The sequence below is a fragment of the Cherax quadricarinatus genome, chromosome 62, assembly GCF_038502225.1.
Source record: "Cherax quadricarinatus isolate ZL_2023a chromosome 62, ASM3850222v1, whole genome shotgun sequence".
Lineage (NCBI taxonomy): Eukaryota > Metazoa > Arthropoda > Malacostraca > Decapoda > Parastacidae > Cherax > Cherax quadricarinatus.
In genome coordinates this window covers 7,122,332-7,141,380 of record NC_091353.1, presented here as the reverse complement: position 1 = coordinate 7,141,380, position 19,049 = coordinate 7,122,332, and the positions used below count along the sequence as shown (strand labels likewise).

At 48.7% G+C, this 19,049-nt stretch overlaps 1 protein-coding gene across 1 annotated transcript in view; it reads left to right on the top strand.

The window, feature by feature from the left end:
• Nucleotides 1-16,134: 16,134 nt before the first annotated feature.
• The window catches only part of LOC128687264 (zinc finger protein 37), a 31,126-nt gene continuing 28,211 nt past the window's right edge, over nucleotides 16,135-19,049 (top strand). Inside the window, exon 1 of the mRNA XM_053774609.2 lies at nucleotides 16,135-16,193. The gene's annotated coding sequence lies outside the window, so the exon portion shown is untranslated. The remainder of the gene's footprint in view (nucleotides 16,194-19,049) is intronic.

Below are 19,049 nucleotides of genomic sequence, written 5' to 3'. Positions count from 1 at the left end.
AGTGAAGGTACAGCAGCGACTGTTGTAGCCGGGTAGTGAAGGTACAGCAGCGACTGTTGTAGCCGGGTAGTGAAGGTACAGCAGCGACTGTTGTAGCCGGGTAGTGAAGGTACAGCAGCGACTGTTGTAGCCGGGTAGTGAAGGTACAGCAGCGACTGTTGTAGCCGGGTAGTGAAGGTACAGCAGCGACTGTTGTAGCCGGGTAGTGAAGGTACAGCAGCGACTGTTGTAGCCGGGTAGTGAAGGTACAGCAGCGACTGTTGTAGCCGGGTAGTGAAGGTACAGCAGCGACTGTTGTAGCCGGGTAGTGAAGGTACAGCAGCGACTGTTGTAGCCGGGTAGTGAAGGTACAGCAGCGACTGTTGTAGCCGGGTAGTGAAGGTACAGCAGCGACTGTTGTAGCCGGGTAGTGAAGGTACAGCAGCGACTGTTGTAGCCGGGTAGTGAAGGTACAGCAGCGACTGTTGTAGCCGGGTAGTGAAGGTACAGCAGCGACTGTTGTAGCCGGGTAGTGAAGGTACAGCAGCGACTGTTGTAGCCGGGTAGTGAAGGTACAGCAGCGACTGTTGTAGCCGGGTAGTGAAGGTACAGCAGCGACTGTTGTAGCCGGGTAGTGAAGGTACAGCAGCGACTGTTGTAGCCGGGTAGTGAAGGTACAGCAGCGACTGTTGTAGCCGGGTAGTGAAGGTACAGCAGCGACTGTTGTAGCCGGGTAGTGAAGGTACAGCAGCGACTGTTGTAGCCGGGTAGTGAAGGTACAGCAGCGACTGTTGTAGCCGGGTAGTGAAGGTACAGCAGCGACTGTTGTAGCCGGGTAGTGAAGGTACAGCAGCGACTGTTGTAGCCGGGTAGTGAAGGTACAGCAGCGACTGTTGTAGCCGGGTAGTGAAGGTACAGCAGCGACTGTTGTAGCCGGGTAGTGAAGGTACAGCAGCGACTGTTGTAGCCGGGTAGTGAGCCGGGTAGTGAAGGTACAGCAGCGACTGTTGTAGCCGGGTAGTGAAGGTACAGCAGCGACTGTTGTAGCCGGGTAGTGAAGGTACAGCAGCGACTGTTGTAGCCGGGTAGTGAAGGTACAGCAGCGACTGTTGTAGCCGGGTAGTGAAGGTACAGCAGCGACTGTTGTAGCCGGGTAGTGAAGGTACAGCAGCCGACTGTTGTAGCCGGTAGTGAAGGTACAGCAGCGACTGTTGTAGCCAGGTAGTGAAGGTACAGCAGCGACTGTTGTAGCCGGGTAGTGAAGGTACAGCAGCGACTGTTGTAGCCAGGGTAGTGAAGGTACAGCAGCGACTGTTGTACAGCAGCAGCGACTGTTGTAGCCGGGTGTGAAGGTACAGTGTTGTAGCCGGGTAGTGAAGGTACAGCAGCGACTGTTGTAGCCGGGTAGTGAAGGTACAGCAGCGACTGTTGTAGCCGGGTAGTGAAGGTACAGCAGCGTCTGTTGTAGCCGGGTAGTGAAGGTACAGCAGCGACTGTTGTAGCCTGGTAGGGAAGGTGTTGTAGCCGGCAGCGACTGTTGTAGCCGGGTAGTGAAGGTACAGCAGCGACTGTTGTAGCCGGGTAGTGAAGGTACAGCAGCGACTGTTGTAGCCGGGTAGTGAAGGTACAGCAGCGACTGTTGTAGCCGGGTAGTGAAGGTACAGCAGCGACTGTTGTAGCCGGGTGAGGTAGTGAAGGTACAGCAGCGACTGTTGTAGCCGGGTGAGGTACAGCAGCGACTGTTGTAGCCGGGTAGTGAAGGTACAGCAGCGACTGTTGTAGCCGGGTAGTGAAGGTACAGCAGCGACTGTTGTAGCCGGGTAGGAAGGTACAGCAGCGACTGTAGTGAAGGTACAGCAGCGACTGTTGTAGCCGGGTAGTGAAGGTACAGCAGCGACTGTTGTAGCCGGGTAGTGAAGGTACAGCAGCGACTGTTGTAGCCGTGTAGTGAAGGTACAGCAGCGACTGTTGTAGCCGGGTAGTGAAGGTACAGCAGCGACTGTTGTAGCCGGGTAGTGAAGGTACAGCAGCGACTGTTGTAGCCGGGTAGTGAAGGTACAGCAGCGACTGTTGTAGCCGGGTAGTGAAGGTACAGTAGCGACTGTTGTAGCCGGGTAGTGAAGGTACAGCAGCGACTGTTGTAGCCGGGTAGTGAAGGTACAGCAGCGACTGTTGTAGCCGGGTAGGAAGGTACAGCAGCGACTGTTGTAGCCGGGTAGTGAAGGTACAGCAGCGACTGTTGTAGCCGGGTAGTGAAGGTACAGCAGCGACTGTTGTAGCCGGGTGAGGTAGTGTTGTAGCCGGGTAGTGAAGGTACAGCAGCGACTGTTGTAGCCGGGTAGTGAAGGTACAGCAGCGACTGTTGTAGCCAGGTAGTAGTGAAGGTAGCAGTGAAGGTACAGCAGCGACTGTTGTAGCCAGGGTAGTGAAGGTACAGCAGCGACTGTTGTAGCCAGGGTAGTGAAGGTACAGCAGCGACTGTTGTAGCCGGGTAGTGAAGGTACAGCAGCGACTGTTGTAGCCGGGTAGTGAAGGTACAGCAGCGACTGTTGTAGCCGGGTAGTGAAGGTACAGCAGCGACTGTTGTAGCCGGGTAGTGAAGGTACAGCAGCGACTGTTGTAGCCGGGTAGTGAAGGTACAGCAGCGACTGTTGTAGCCGGGTAGTGAAGGTACAGCAGCGACTGTTGTAGCCGGGTAGTGAAGGTACAGCAGCGACTGTTGTAGCCGGGTAGTGAAGGTACAGCAGCGACTGTTGTAGCCGGGTAGTGAAGGTACAGCAGCGACTGTTGTAGCCGGGTAGTGAAGGTACAGCAGCGACTGTTGTAGCCGGGTAGTGAAGGTACAGCAGCGACTGTTGTAGCCGGGTAGTGAAGGTACAGCAGCGACTGTTGTAGCCGGGTAGTGAAGGTACAGCAGCGACTGTTGTAGCCGGGTAGTGAAGGTACAGCAGCGACTGTTGTAGCCGGGTAGTGAAGGTACAGCAGCGACTGTTGTAGCCGGGTAGTGAAGGTACAGCAGCGACCGGGTAGTGAAGGTACAGCAGCGACTGTTGTAGCCGGGTAGTGAAGGTACAGCAGCGACTGTTGTAGCCGCGTAGTGAAGGTGTTGTAGCCGGGTAGTGAAGGTACAGCAGCGACTGTTGTAGCCGGGTAGTGAAGGTACAGCAGCGACTGTTGTAGCCGGGTAGTGAAGGTACAGCAGCGAGCCGGGTAGTGAAGGTACAGCAGCGACTGTTGTAGCCGGGTAGTGAAGGTACAGCAGCGACTGTTGTAGCCGGGTAGTGAAGGTACAGCAGCGACTGTTGTAGCCGGGTAGTGAAGGTACAGCAGCGACTGTTGTAGCCGGGTAGTGAAGGTACAGCAGCGACTGTTGTAGCCGGGTAGTGAAGGTACAGCAGCGACTGTTGTAGCCGGGTAGTGAAGGTACAGCAGCGACTGTTGTAGCCAGGACTGTTGTAGTAGTGAAGGTACAGCAGCGACTGTTGTAGCCGGGTTGTGAAGGTACAGCAGCGACTGTTGTAGCCGGGTAGTGAAGGTACAGCAGCGACTGTTGTAGCCGGGTAGTGAAGGTACAGCAGCGACTGTTGTAGCCGGGTAGTGAAGGTACAGCAGCGACTGTTGTAGCCGGGTAGTGAAGGTACAGCAGCGACTGTTGTAGCCGGGTAGTGAAGGTACAGCAGCGACTGTTGTAGCCGGGTAGTGAAGGTACAGCAGCGACTGTTGTAGCCAGGGTAGTGAAGGTACAGTAGCGACTGTTGTAGCCGGGTAGTGAAGGTACAGCAGCGACTGTTGTAGCCGGGTAGTGAAGGTACAGCAGCGACTGTTGTAGCCGGGTAGTGAAGGTACAGCAGCGACTGTTGTAGCCGGGTAGTGAAGGTACAGCAGCGACTGTTGTAGCCGGGTAGTGAAGGTACAGCAGCGACTGTTGTAGCCGGGTAGTGAAGGTACAGCAGCGACTGTTGTAGCCGGGTAGTGAAGGTACAGCAGCGACTGTTGTAGCCGGGTAGTGAAGGTACAGCAGCGACTGTTGTAGCCGGGTAGTGAAGGTACAGCAGCGACTGTTGTAGCCGGGTAGTGAAGGTACAGCAGCGACTGTTGTGGCCGGGTAGTGAAGGTACAGCAGCGACTGTTGTAGCCGGGTAGTGAAGGTAGCAGCGACTGTTGTGGCCGGGTAGTGAAGGTTCAGCAGCGACTGTTGTAGCCGGGTAGTGAAGGTACAGCAGCGACTGTTGTAGCCGGGTAGTGAAGGTACAGCAGCGACCGGGTAGTGAAGGTACAGCAGCGACTGTTGTAGCCGGGTAGTGAAGGTACAGCAGCGACTGTTGTAGCCGGGTAGTGAAGGTACAGCAGCGACTGTTGTGGCCGGGTAGTGAAGGTACAGCAGCGACTGTTGTAGCCGGGTAGTGAAGGTACAGCAGCGACTGTTGTAGCCCGGTAGTGAAGGTAGCAGCAGCGGGTAGTGAAGGTACAGCAGCGACTGTTGTAGCCGGGTAGTGAAGGTACAGCAGCGACTGTTGTAGCCGGGTAGTGAAGGTACAGCAGCGACTGTTGTAGCCGGGTAGTGAAGGTACAGCAGCGACTGTTGTAGCCGGGTAGTGAAGGTACAGCAGCGACTGTTGTAGCCGGGTAGTGAAGGTACAGCAGCGACTGTTGTAGCCGGGTAGTGAAGGTACAGCAGCGACTGTTGTAGCCGGGTAGTGAAGGTACAGCAGCGACTGTTGTAGCCGGGTAGTGAAGGTACAGCAGCGACTGTTGTAGCCGGGTAGGAAGGTAGTGAAGGTACAGCAGCGACTGTTGTAGCCGGGTAGTGAAGGTACAGCAGCGACTGTTGTAGCCGGGTAGTGAAGGTGCAGCAGCGACTGTTGTAGCCGGGTAGTGAAGGTACAGCAGCGACTGTTGTAGCCGGGTAGTGAAGGTACAGCAGCGACTGTTGTAGCCGGGTAGTGAAGGTACAGCAGCGACTGTTGTAGCCGGGTAGTGAAGGTACAGCAGCGACTGTTGTAGCCGGGTAGTGAAGGTACAGCAGCGACTGTTGTAGCCGGGTAGTGAAGGTACAGCAGCGACTGTTGTAGCCGGGTAGTGAAGGTACAGCAGCGACTGTTGTAGCCGGGTAGTGAAGGTACAGCAGCGACTGTTGTAGCCGGGTAGTGAAGGTACAGCAGCGACTGTTGTAGCCGGGTAGTGAAGGTACAGCAGCGACTGTTGTAGCCGGGTAGTGAAGGTACAGCAGCGACTGTTGTAGCCGGGTAGTGAAGGTACAGCAGCGACTGTTGTAGCCGGGTAGTGAAGGTACAGCAGCGACTGTTGTAGCCGGGTAGTGAAGGTACAGCAGCGACTGTTGTAGCCGGGTAGTGAAGGTACAGCAGCGACTGTTGTAGCCGGGTAGTGAAGGTACAGCAGCGACTGTTGTAGCCGGGTAGTGAAGGTACAGCAGCGACTGTTGTAGCCGGGTAGTGAAGGTACAGCAGCGACTGTTGTAGCCGGGTAGTGAAGGTACAGCAGCGACTGTTGTAGCCGGGTAGTGAAGGTACAGCAGCGACTGTTGTAGCCGGGTAGTGAAGGTACAGCAGCGACTGTTGTAGCCGGGTAGTGAAGGTACAGCAGCGACTGTTGTAGCCGCCGCGACTGTAGTGAAGGTACAGCAGCGACTGTTGTAGCCGGGTAGTGAAGGTACAGCAGCGACTGTTGTAGCCGGGTAGTGAAGGTACAGCAGCGACTGTTGTAGCCAGGTAGTGAAGGTACAGCAGCGACTGTTGTAGCCGGGTAGTGAAGGTACAGCAGCGACTGTTGTAGCCGGGTAGTGAAGGTACAGCAGCGACTGTTGTAGCCGGGTAGTGAAGGTACAGCAGCGGCTGTTGTAGCCGGGTAGTGAAGGTACAGCAGCGACTGTTGTAGCCGGGTAGTGAAGGTACAGCAGCGACTGTTGTGGCCAGGTAGTGAAGGTACAGCAGCGACTGTTGTAGCCGGGTAGTGAATGTACAGCAGCGACTGTTGTGGCCAGGTAGTGAAGGTACAGCAGCGGCTGTTGTAGCCGGGTAGTGAAGGTACAGCAGCGACTGTTGTAGCCGGGTAGTGAAGGTACAGCAGCGACTGTTGTAGCCGGGTAGTGAAGGTACAGCAGCGGCTGTTGTAGCCGGGTAGTGAAGGTACAGCAGCGACTGTTGTAGCCGGGTAGTGAAGGTACAGCAGCGACTGTTGTAGCCGGGTAGTGAAGGTACAGCAGCGACTGTTGTAGCCGGGTAGTGAAGGTACAGCAGCGACTGTTGTAGCCGGGTAGTGAAGGTACAGCAGCGACTGTTGTAGCCGGGTAGTGAAGGTTCAGCAGCGACTGTTGTAGCCGGGTAGTGAAGGTACAGCAGCGACTGTGGTAGCCGGGTAGTGAAGGTACAGCAGCGACTGTTGTAGCCGGGTAGTGAAGGTTCAGCAGCGACTGTTGTAGCCAGGTAGTGAAGGTACAGCAGCGACTGTTGTAGCCGGGTAGTGAAGGTTCAGCAGCGACTGTTGTAGCCGGGTAGTGAAGGTACAGCAGCGACTGTTGTAGCCGGGTAGTGAAGGTACAGCAGCGACTGTGGTAGCCGGGTAGTGAAGGTACAGCAGCGACTGTTGTAGCCGGGTAGTGAAGGTACAGCAGCGGCTGTTGTAGCCGGGTAGTGAAGGTACAGCAGCGACTGTTGTAGCCGGGTAGTGAAGGTACAGCAGCGACTGTTGTAGCCGGGTAGTGAAGGTACAGCAGCGACTGTTGTAGCCGGGTAGTGAAGGTACAGCAGCGACTGTTGTAGCCGGGTAGTGAAGGTACAGCAGCGACTGTTGTAGCCGGGTAGTGAATGTTCAGCAGCGACTGTTGTAGCCAGGTAGTGAAGGTTCAGCAGTGACTGTTGTAGCCGGGTAGTGAATGTACAGCAGCGACTGTTGTAGCCAGGTAGTGAAGGTACAGCAGCGACTGTTGTAGCCGGGTAGTGAAGGTACAGCAGCGACTGTTGTGGCCGGGTAGTGAAGGTACAGCAGCGACTGTTGTAGCCGGGTAGTGAAGGTACAGCAGCGACTGTTGTGGCCGGGTAGTGAAGGTACAGCAGCGACTGTGGTAGCCGGGTAGTGAAGGTACAGCAGCGACTGTTGTAGCCGCGTAGTGAAGGTACAGCAGCGACTGTTATATCCGGGTAGTGAAGGTACAGCAGCGACTGTTGTGGCCGGGTAGTGAAGGTACAGCAGCGACTGTTGTAGCCGGGTAGTGAAGGTACAGCAGCGACTGTTGTGGCCGGGTAGTGAAGGTACAGCAGCGACTGTTGTAGCCGGGTAGTGAAGGTACAGCAGCGGCTGTTGTAGCCGGGTAGTGAAGGTACAGCAGCGACTGTTGTAGCCGGGTAGTGAAGGTACAGCAGCGACTGTTGTAGCCGGGTAGTGAAGGTACAGCAGCGACTGTTGTGGCCGGGTAGTGAAGGTACAGCAGCGACTGTTGTAGCCGGGTAGTGAAGGTACAGCAGCGACTGTTGTGGCCGGGTAGTGAAGGTACAGCAGCGACTGTGGTAGCCGGGTAGTGAAGGTACAGCAGCGACTGTTGTAGCCGGGTAGTGAAGGTACAGCAGCGACTGTTGTAGCCGGGTAGTGAAGGTACAGCAGCGACTGTTGTAGCCGGGTAGTGAAGGTACAGCAGCGACTGTTGTAGCCGGGTAGTGAAGGTACAGCAGCGACTGTTGTAGCCGGGTAGTGAAGGTACAGCAGCGACTGTTGTAGCCGGGTAGTGAAGGTACAGCAGCGACTGTTGTAGCCGGGTAGTGAAGGTACAGCAGCGACTGTTGTGGCCGGGTAGTGAAGGTACAGCAGCGACTGTGGTAGCCGGGTAGTGAAGGTACAGCAGCGACTGTTGTAGCCAGGTAGTGAAGGTACAGCAGCGACTGTTGTAGCCGGGTAGTGAAGGTACAGCAGCGACTGTTGTAGCCAGGTAGTGAAGGTTCAGCAGTGACTGTTGTAGCCGGGTAGTGAAGGTACAGCAGCGACTGTTGTAGCCGGGTAGTGAAGGTACAGCAGCGACTGTTGTAGCCGGGTAGTGAAGGTACAGCAGCGACTGTTGTAGCCAGGTAGTGAAGGTACAGCAGCGACTGTTGTAGCCGGGTAGTGAAGGTACAGCAGCGACTGTTGTGGCCGGGTAGTGAAGGTACAGCAGCGACTGTTGTAGCCGGGTAGTGAAGGTACAGCAGCGACTGTGGTAGCCGGGTAGTGAAGGTACAGCAGCGACTGTTTTAGCCGGGTAGTGAAGGTACAGCAGCGACTGTTGTAGCCGGGTAGTGAAGGTACAGCAGCGACTGTTGTAGCCGGGTAGTGAAGGTACAGCAGCGACTGTTGTAGCCGGGTAGTGAAGGTACAGCAGCGACTGTTGTAGCCGGGTAGTGAAGGTACAGCAGCGACTGTTGTAGCCGGGTAGTGAAGGTACAGCAGCGACTGTTGTAGCCAGGTAGTGAAGGTACAGCAGCGGCTGTTGTAGCCAGGTAGTGAAGGTACAGCAGCGACTGTTGTAGCCGGGTAGTGAAGGTACAGCAGCGACTGTTGTAGCCAGGTAGTGAAGGTACAGCAGCGACTGTTGTAGCCGGGTAGTGAAGGTACAGCAGCGACTGTTGTAGCCAGGTAGTGAAGGTACAGCAGCGACTGTTGTAGCCAGGTAGTGAAGGTACAGCAGCGACTGTTGTAGCCGGGTAGTGAAGGTACAGCAGCGACTGTTGTAGCCAGGTAGTGAAGGTACAGCAGCGACTGTTGTAGCCGGGTAGTGAAGGTACAGCAGCGACTGTTGTAGCCAGGTAGTGAAGGTACAGCAGCGACTGTTGTAGCCGGGTAGTGAAGGTACAGCAGCGACTGTTGTAGCCGGGTAGTGAAGGTACAGCAGCGACTGTTGTAGCCAGGTAGTGAAGGTACAGCAGCGACTGTTGTAGCCGGGTAGTGAAGGTACAGCAGCGACTGTTGTAGCCGGGTAGTGAAGGTACAGCAGCGACTGTTGTAGCCGGGTAGTGAAGGTACAGCAGCGACTGTTGTAGCCGGGTAGTGAAGGTACAGCAGCGACTGTTGTGGCCGGGTAGTGAAGGTACAGCAGCGACTGTTGTAGCCAGGTAGTGAAGGTACAGCAGCGGCTGTTGTAGCCGGGTAGTGAAGGTACAGCAGCGACTGTTGTAGCCGGGTAGTGAAGGTACAGCAGCGACTGTTGTAGCCAGGTAGTGAAGGTACAGCAGCGACTGTTGTAGCCGGGTAGTGAAGGTACAGCAGCGACTGTTGTAGCCAGGTAGTGAAGGTACAGCAGCGGCTGTTGTAGCCGGGTAGTGAAGGTACAGCAGCGGCTGTTGTAGCCGGGTAGTGAAGGTACAGCAGCGGCTGTTGTAGCCAGGTAGTGAAGGTACAGCAGCGGCTGTTGTAGCCGGGTAGTGAAGGTACAGCAGCGGCTGTTTGAGCCGGGTAGTGAAGGTACAGCAGCGACTGTTGTAGCCGGGTAGTGAAGGTACAGCAGCGACTGTTGTAGCCGGGTAGTGAAGGTACAGCAGCGACTGTTGTAGCCGGGTAGTGAAGGTACAGCAGCGACTGTTGTAGCCGGGTAGTGAAGGTACAGCAGCGACTGTTGTAGCCGGGTAGTGAAGGTACAGCAGCGACTGTTGTAGCCGGGTAGTGAAGGTACAGCAGCGACTGTTGTAGCCAGGTAGTGAAGGTACAGCAGCGGCTGTTGTGGTTCCCTTGCTACCGTGCTGTTAAAATCTTTCTCCAGTCTGATATTTATTATTATTATTATTATTATTATTATTATTATTATTATTATTATTATTATTATTATTATTATTATTATTATTATTGTGATTATTAATGTTATTATTATTATTATTGTGATTATTATTATTATTATTATTATTATTATTATTATTATTATTATTATTATTATTATTATTATTATTGTTATTATTATTATTATTATTATTATTATTAATATTATTATTATTGTGATTATTATTATTATTATTATTATTATTATTATTATTATTATTATTATTGTTATTATTATTATTGTTATTATTATTATTATTATTATTATTATTATTATTTTGTGATTATTATTATTATTATTTGTATTACTATTATCATTATTATCGTCACAGAATAGCGCTAAACTCTAAGGAATCATGGAGCATTTAGGGTATGGAAGGAGAGCATGGCTCCACTTCCTCGCATCAAGAGCTTAAGCATCAAACGTTAATGGGGTTTAAGGCCTGTCAGCTACACCATGGTTCATAAATATTTCTCCGTCAGACAGGAATACTCCCATGCCTAATATAGGCAACCGGCAGGCGGGTGTGACAGTGGCACAGTGCCAGCTGTCTGCTGTTAGCTACAGATGGCTTATATCCCTTGCAATTATATTGCTATCAGCTGTCAGACTACGGGGTTCGAGGTTGGTGAGGTTCTGGGGTTTAATGTCAGCGAAGCCCGGGGCGTCAGCGGTGCTGATAATCAGTGGTTATGGCTGGTGTCAGCGAAGCCTGGGGGCGTCAGCGGTGCTGATAAGCAGCGGTTATGGCTGGTGTCAGCGAAGCCCGGGGGCGTCAGCGGTGCTGATAAGCAGCGGTTATGGCTGGTGTCAGCGAAGCCCGAGGGCGTCAGCGGTGCTGATAAGCAGCGGTTATGGCTGGTGTCAGCGAAGCCCGGGGGCGTCGGCGGTGCTGATAAGCAGCGGTTATGGCTGGTGTTGCCGTTATCGATCTTCCCAGGGCTGACCATCTGTGTGTAGAGGACCACGTCAGCCTGGGGATGGTGGGCGGTGGTTGTCCGCCCGGGCAGAGGGGGCTGTCACGTCAGCCTGAGAGGAAAGGGTTGTCACGTCAGCCAGGAAGAGAGCTGTACCTGCTACCTCGCTTCCCTTAATAACATTCTATCGGCTGACGTGATATAGTCTTGCCATATATCACTGTCCTGTCTATATAATTTCTTGTGTGTGTATACTCACCTAGTTGTGTGTGTGTGTACTCACCTACTCACCTAGTTGAGGTTGCGGGGGTCGAGTCCGAGCTCCTGGCCCCGCCTCTTCACTGATCGCTACTAGGTCACTCTCCCTGAGCCGTGAGCTTTATCATACCTCTGCTTAAAGCTATGTATGGATCCTGCCTCCACTACATCGCTTCCCAAACTAAAAGAAGCGAACCACTGGACCCAGGTTCTCGAACCAGGGTTAGGACCAACTCCTCCCAGGTGAAGAACGCACCCCAGCTACATTCGTACACCCAGTTCCTCGCCCGGGGCATTGCGAGACACATGTGTCCTAGGACATGGCTGGGATCGAACCCAGGACCACCTCGGTGGTGCGCAGTGTTGTTACCACACAGTGTGTGTGTGTGTGTGTGTGTGTGTGTGTGTGTGTGTGTGTGTGTATCCAGCCACATGCAGCAGTTTTGACGGATATGATCTTTATCATATATCCCTCACCCCTGTCCTCTCACATCCAAACACCTGTCCTTAGTACCGTCAACTGTCATTACCATCATCATCTACTGTTTTTTTAGACTTTCCACATAGATATGGTTGAAAAACTAGGATAGCCGTGAAGCCATGACCTGCCGCTACACTACTGTATATGGGTGACATCCTAGTTGGGTAGACTAGAGGATGTTTAGCTAGTTATTGATTATAATCTTCCTGAGACTGTGTCAGGAGACACTTGTGTTATTTTCACTGGAACGGAAAAGAGAGATACTGTACATGATAATATATATGTGCCAAACCTACACAGTGTCATAACGTACTGGACCGAGAGATATGAGAGAAAGCGGATTAAATCCATTGTAGGTAGGCACACTGTGGGCACAATACGAGAACATTGCATCAACATCCGTGGTCCCAGATTATTTAGCATCTTACCAGAAGATATTAGAAACACTGCTGGAACAAGTATAGAAGTGCAGAAATCTTCAAGAGCAAAGTGGACAATTCCTCCGCTAAGTATCGGGTCAACCAGACTGTCTTGGACATGTTGGCCAGCAGGCTGCCAGCAGCAACAGCCTGGTCGATCAGGCAAGCACCAAACAAGCCTGACCCAGGGCCGGGCTGAGGGCGTAGGAAAACTGGAAAATCAACGGGACACCAAAAGCATAAAAAAAAACAACATATATCAACTTTGATTTAAATAGAGGAACTCAAATAGGCTATTAATTACACATTTCTCAGAATGAAAATTATTTTTCATTTCTGAGTTATCCTGGATAATTTACATATGTTACTTTGTATGGTAATTTATGTAACTGTATTCATGTGTATCTGTACCTACATATATATTACTTAGCATCGTTGCTCATAGGCTATGTAAAGTTTAATGTTTATATATGAAATTAACTCCGTAGGCTTAGGCTGCCTCATACAAATTTTAACTCCTCTTTGGTTGTTTATAGCGACAGTTTATGCTATAAGCCAGTGGAAGGCCTCAGTCAGATGACCAAAAGCTCCAGCTGTTGAGTCATCATATGGCTTAGATCCGAATCAGGAAACACTTGTCCTGTTTCCTGACAAGCCTTACCTAACCTAACCTGAAGACCAGCGTCAGGAAACACTTGTCCTGTTTCCTGACAAACCTTACCTAACCTAACCTGAATACCAGCATCAGGAAACACTTGTCCTGTTTCCTGACAAACCTTACCTAACCTAACCTGAAGACCAGCGTCAGGAAACACTTGTACTGTTTCCTGACAAACCTTACCTAACCTAACCTGAAGACAAGCGTCAGGAAACACTTGTCCTGTTTCCTGACAAACCTTACCTAACCTAACCTGAAGACCAGCGTCAGGAAACACTTGTCCTGTTTCTTGACAAACCTTACCTAACCTAACCTGAAGACCAGCGTCAGGAAACACTTGTCCTGTTTCCTGACAAACCTTACCTAACCTAACCTGAAGACCAGCATCAGGAAACACTTGTCCGGTTTCCTGACAAACCTTACCTAACCTAACCTGAAGACCAGCGTCAGGAAACACTTGACCTGTTTCCTGACAAACCTTACCTAACCTAACCTGAAGACCAGCGTCAGGAAACACTTGTCCTGTTTCCTGACAAACCTTACCTAACCTAACCTGAAGACCAGCGTCAGGAAACACTTGTCCTGTTTCCTGACAAACCTTACCTAACCTAACCTGAAGACCAGCGTCAGGAAACACTTGTCCTGTTTACTGACAAACCTTACCTAACCTAACCTGAAGACCAGCATCAGGAAACACTTGTCCTATTTCCTGACAAACCTTACCTAACCTAACCTGAAGACCAGCGTCAGGAAACACTTGTCCGGTTTCCTGACAAACCTTACCTACCTACCTTGCTAGATGTTTGGGCACTGTGGAACACCGTAGCTAATGGGTGTACGTATGGACTAATGTATACAGTAGTGTATGCCTGTATGTATGAATGAATATACACAATCTGTTAGTCTGTAGACTGCTTATGGATTACTAAGACTGCAGTTTAGCTATACACTGACGATCAGGGGCGCCGGGATACGACCAGCGAATCTACGATAACTGACCATCAGGAATTATCCTAGTCTTGAAATAAAGAATAAAGAAGGTGTGAACAAACTTGAGTTTAAAAGTGGATAAATCTGAGTGTACAAAAGATATAAATCTGAGTGTTCACCCAGTACACTTTACCAGAGGTTTCACAAGGTCTGCTTGTGTTTGGTTACACAGATTAGATTAGTTTCCCTCCCTGAGGCTCCTGGATAAGGTCTTATCACCCTAAGGGTCTTTTTCTCTGTCTTTCACGGTACGTGCCCTGCTGCTGGTGAAGGGCTTTTCATCCAAGGAACTGGAGCTGCCCTCCAGTTCCCCAGATCAGAGTGGATCGACCAATTCTAATTGAATAATAATAAAAATTAATTTAATCAGCTAGCCATTGCATAAACACCCATTAATCTGTTCAATCTTAAATCTGCCCTGAAATACGTTGCTGAAGTATGTTCTACCATATATATACCAGGATATATACAGTGAGGATATATACACAGCGTACATGTAGTAACAACGATAGTAGTAGTAGTAGCAGTAGTAGTAACAACGATACTAATAGCAGTACTAAAAACGGTACTAGTAACAGTAATAGTAACAACGATACTACTTGCAGCAGTAGTAGTAACAACGATACTAATAGCAGTACTAAAAACGGTACTAGTAACAGTAATAGTAACAACGATACTACTTGCAGCAGTAGTAGTAACAACGATACTAATAGCAGTACTAAAAACGGTACTAGTAACAGTAATAGTAACAACGATACTACTTGCAGCAGTAGTAATAACAACGACAATAGTAGCAGTAGACGTACCTCCAGGTGACGGCCATCCTGAGCTCTACGTAGATACAAGTTACCATAAGCTTATATGCTTATTCGCATTGATGTCACTCGTTCATGTACCAGTCAAGGTACCTGACTGCACCTGAGTACTATGCGTCTCAGTTCTATTATTAAACTAGCATTAACTAATTAGGTATCAAGCTTTCAGACGGGAGGTGGGTCATTAAAGGTTCCTAATGACATGTACTCTAACTTTAAAATTATTTTCCCCAAAAATGTGGATTTAATTACACGTATATACAGAGTATATTCACTGAGAAACGAATATATGCGTATATATACACGAGAATATTGACTATTAGCAGTATTAATAATTGTCAGCAATAATAATAATAATAATAATAATAATAATAATAATAATAATAATAATAATAATATTATTATTATTATTATTATTATTATCATTATTATTATTATTATTATTATTATTATTGTTATTGTTATTATTATTATTATTATTATTATTATTATTATTATTATCATTATTATTATTATTATCATTATTATTATTATTATTAGTAGTAGTAGTAGTAATAATAATAACAGTAATAATAATAATAATAATAATAATAATAATAATAATAATAATATTATTATTATTATTATTATTATTATTATTATTATTATCCACACTTAGAATGATAATTAAGGCTTAACTAAGGAAATCAGGGGCCTGGAGTTTACCTGGAGTTTACCTGGAGAGGGTTTCGGGGGTGAACGCCCCCGCGGCTCGGTCTGAGACCAAGTGGGTTTATGGAGAAGAATTGTCCTAAAGTAAAAATTTACGTACTAATGGAAGATATTATTAATAAGCATAAAAATCTGGCGACCTAAGAAAATCTAATGACCTTCCAAAGATTATTGAGTAAAATAAGAAGAGTTACATGCCTAATTTTTTTTAAAAAATTATTAAAACTGCTTTCCACTAGAGCACTAGAGACTACCTATTAAAGAGGCCTAGTCTAAGGCTGGGCCTACATATATATATATATATATATATATATATATATATTAAATATATATATATATATATATATATATATATATATATATATATATATATATAAAGAATTAAGAGTATATATAGCAAGGAGGCTACTATATATATTTATTATATCTTGCTACTATGAATTCTAAATATATCGTTTATCTGAGTAATTTCAATGCTCTTTCTCTTTGATTATTATCTAAAATAGATTCAAATTCCTTTGACAGACTTGGTCTTGTTTAGGAAACTGAGTAATTTCAATGCTCTTTCTCTTTGATTATTATCTAAAATAGATTCAAATTCCTTTGACAGACTTGGTCTTGTTTAGGAAATCCCACGCACTAGAAGATGGTATATACGACCAGAATATATACCACGAGTCTACCAGGGGTCTACTCGGGGTCTACCGGGGATCTACCGGGGGTCTATCAGGGGTCTACCAGGGGTCTACCAGGGGTCTACCAGGAGGGTCGACTATGCAGTAGACTTATAGAGCGGAAAGAGTGATTATTTAAGAATGGGAATCAGTTCCGAGACTCCATTCTGCACGTGGGGGCAATGGTGCCAACTCAAAATTTACAATGGTAGCGGTGGTTATGGTATGGTGGGGTTTAGAGGTTCGTGCTGTGTGTTGGGGCCTGTTGTGGTGGGGTTATTGGAAGGTTGGGCAATGGGGGGTGTTGTTCATGGGAGATGGGGGGTGGTTAACATGTATATGGGGGAGGGGTAGTGGTGATACGTGGCATCCCAGCAGTCTGAGAGATCTCGACGCCTAAGTTTGGATCAATAGCAGGCGAACGCGCTCAGTCTGCCATGGCAGTGAATACTGGGTGGACGTGAGCTTCTCGCTGGCTTTCTTCTACCTTTTTTTCGGGTAAATATCACCCCATTACTGGTGCCTGACTCCTGGAGGAGTGGTGCAGGTGTTGCTGTGACGGTGTGGCGAGTTGTAACAGTGGCGAGACGCTGGCTACAGGAGAGGGACGTATATTTGCGTTGCATTGAAGTCCTTCGCAGCCTCACCCCAGGCTAGACCACAACCAGATCAAGGGGAAGAAGCTTCTGCTGCTGTGTTCGTTTCTGCTTGCCCCTGGGGGTGTGGGGAGAGTCTGTGTGGGGGTGTGGGGAGTGTGGGAGAGTGTGGGGGAAGGTAGAGTTAGGGGAGTATTTATAGACGAGGTGAGGGAGGTGGTAGGTGCCTTGGCTCCTGTGTCGGTCTGAGGTGGCACCCCTACTGGCACCTCCCCCACCAGTGCCACTCTGGCAGCCGCTAACTTCAAATTGACACACACTCCTCCCTCCTTTCATTCTTCCTTCGCTCTTTCACGTTCCTTGTGTCCCTTAAAGGACCCCAGTGGGAACAAATCACCGTGTCTAAGCTTTTGTTTGGATTATCCTGGGTTCTCTACACACATGATGCTATGTATGATAATCTGTGACTGTATTTATGTATACCTGAATAAACTTACTTATTCTTTCATTCATGTTTGTCTACTCACGTCTCTTCCCTCATTCACGTTCCTTTACTCATATCTTTGCCCTTATTCACGTTCCTTCTCACGTCTTCTTGTGACAATTTTCGGGGTTATGGTGGGTAATTTACACTGTATGATAACTGGACGTGTATTTATACATAAACTTCTAGACTTTCTTGTGTAAATGATTTTTACACAGTTAAGGCGCTGGTGGCTAAAGTTCTCGCTTCACACGGCGAGGGTCTGGGTTCGATTCCCAGCCAGGGTAGAAACATTGGGCGCGTTTCTTTACACCTGTTGTCTGTGTTCACCCATCATTGAAATGGGTACCTGGGTGTTAGTGGACTGATGTGGGTCGCATCCTGGGATAAAACTGACCTAATTTCCTCAACTTAACAAGGAGCTTTCTATATAGTAATATGTCGCTGATGTCAGCTATGGTCTGTATACCTTGTACATGTACTGGTAGTAAGTAAAGACATTATTACTTAAATAATTTTAGTTATAAACATGATTGATTTCAACTGTAACTTACTGCTAGGCTTTAAATAATAAGATATTACAAGGACTCCATAGAAATAAGTCACTTTGACTTTTTTTGGGGTTATCTGGTGGGTAATTTACATATATGTTAGTGTATGATAATTGTGGCCTTGTACTTATATCAGATTACTTGTTTTTATGTCTCTCGTTCGAGTCTCCCTCGCTTAAAAAAAGTACAGTACCCTGACTGGGACAATATACAAACAACCAGCACCGGACTGGACCTTTCAGGTGGTGAAAAATGGTATAGTGTTAAGACAAGATGTGGAAAATGACGCTTACATACCGCTCAGGACATTAGCACCAGAGAGAGACCTGGCCTGGCCGTCGCCGTGGCCGTGGCCTGGCTGGCAAAGCTCTCTTCACATGCGGAGGGCCCGGGTTCGATTCCCGGCGGGTGGGAACATTTCGACGCGTTTCCTTACACCTGTTCACCTAGCAGTAAATAGGTACCTGGGTGTTAGTCGACTGGTATGGGTGGCATCCTGGGACAAAACTGACCTAATTCGCGGGAAATGCTCAGCATAACAAGCGGCTTGCTACATAGCAGTATATCATTGATGTCAGCTAGGCCACTGTATACCATGTACATGTACTTGTAAAAATTAAAAGATGTTAGATATAATAGAAGTATTCCTGGCATTCCAAGAGCTGGTGGGATGATGTAAGTACTGTATCCCTTACCACACAGTTCTGCCTGGCCTCCGTATCAATAGTTCTGGATGTCAATGTTTATTTCAGCTTAACCTGTCTACATTGGTATTCCAATCCCAGATTGTTTCTATATTAGTTATCGGTTTATTCTAGGTTAATTTACAGATATGTTACTGCATAAGTTGTTGGGCTAGTCTAGGTTAATTTACGGTTATTGCAAAAGTTATTGGGTTATCCTGGGTTAGTTTACACATGTAATTAGTTATGGGGTTATCCTAGGGTTATTTACATATTGTTACATATGTTTATAGGTTATCCTAGGTTAATTTACATTTATGTTATTTAATAGTTATAATAATCCAAATTTGCATAACGTTCCTGAATAAGAACTTGCATACAATTGAAGCTAAATTAAATTCAAGAGGAATTGAGAATGTGTCATCGTCAACTTTACCAAAAAAGTGCATGAATATATCAGTTTTTGAAGGGATGGAGTGGTAAGCCCGTGGAAGGCCTCTGTCAGATGACCAAAAGCTCCAGCTGTGGGTCCACCTGGGGGGTATTCCGGGGATCAACGCCCCCGCGGCCCGGTCCACGACCAGACCTCCCGGTGGATCAGGGCCTGATCAACTAGGCTGTTACTGCTGGCTGCACGTAGTCCAACGTACGAACCACAGCCCGGCTGATCCGGCACTGACGTGAGGTATCTGTCCAGCTCCCTCTGGAAGACTAAGACCAGCGTCAGGAAATATTTGTCCTGTTTACTGACGATTATTTCCTAACCTAACTTTACCATCGGGTCATTTATATGATTAAGACCCCTGTTAGCCGTCACTTGTCCTGTCTCCTGACGAGTCGATATTAATTTTTAAAGGGGTGGACGGGTAAGCCAGTGGAAGGCCTCGGCCAGATGACCAGAAGCTCCAACTGCGGGCCCCTCAAGGAAGGTTCCTTGATGTTGGTGAGGGGCTCTTGATTTAGGGAATTGGATCTGTGCTCCAGTTCCCCAAATTAAGCCTGAATGCCTTCCACATCCCCCCCCCCCCAGGCGCTGTATA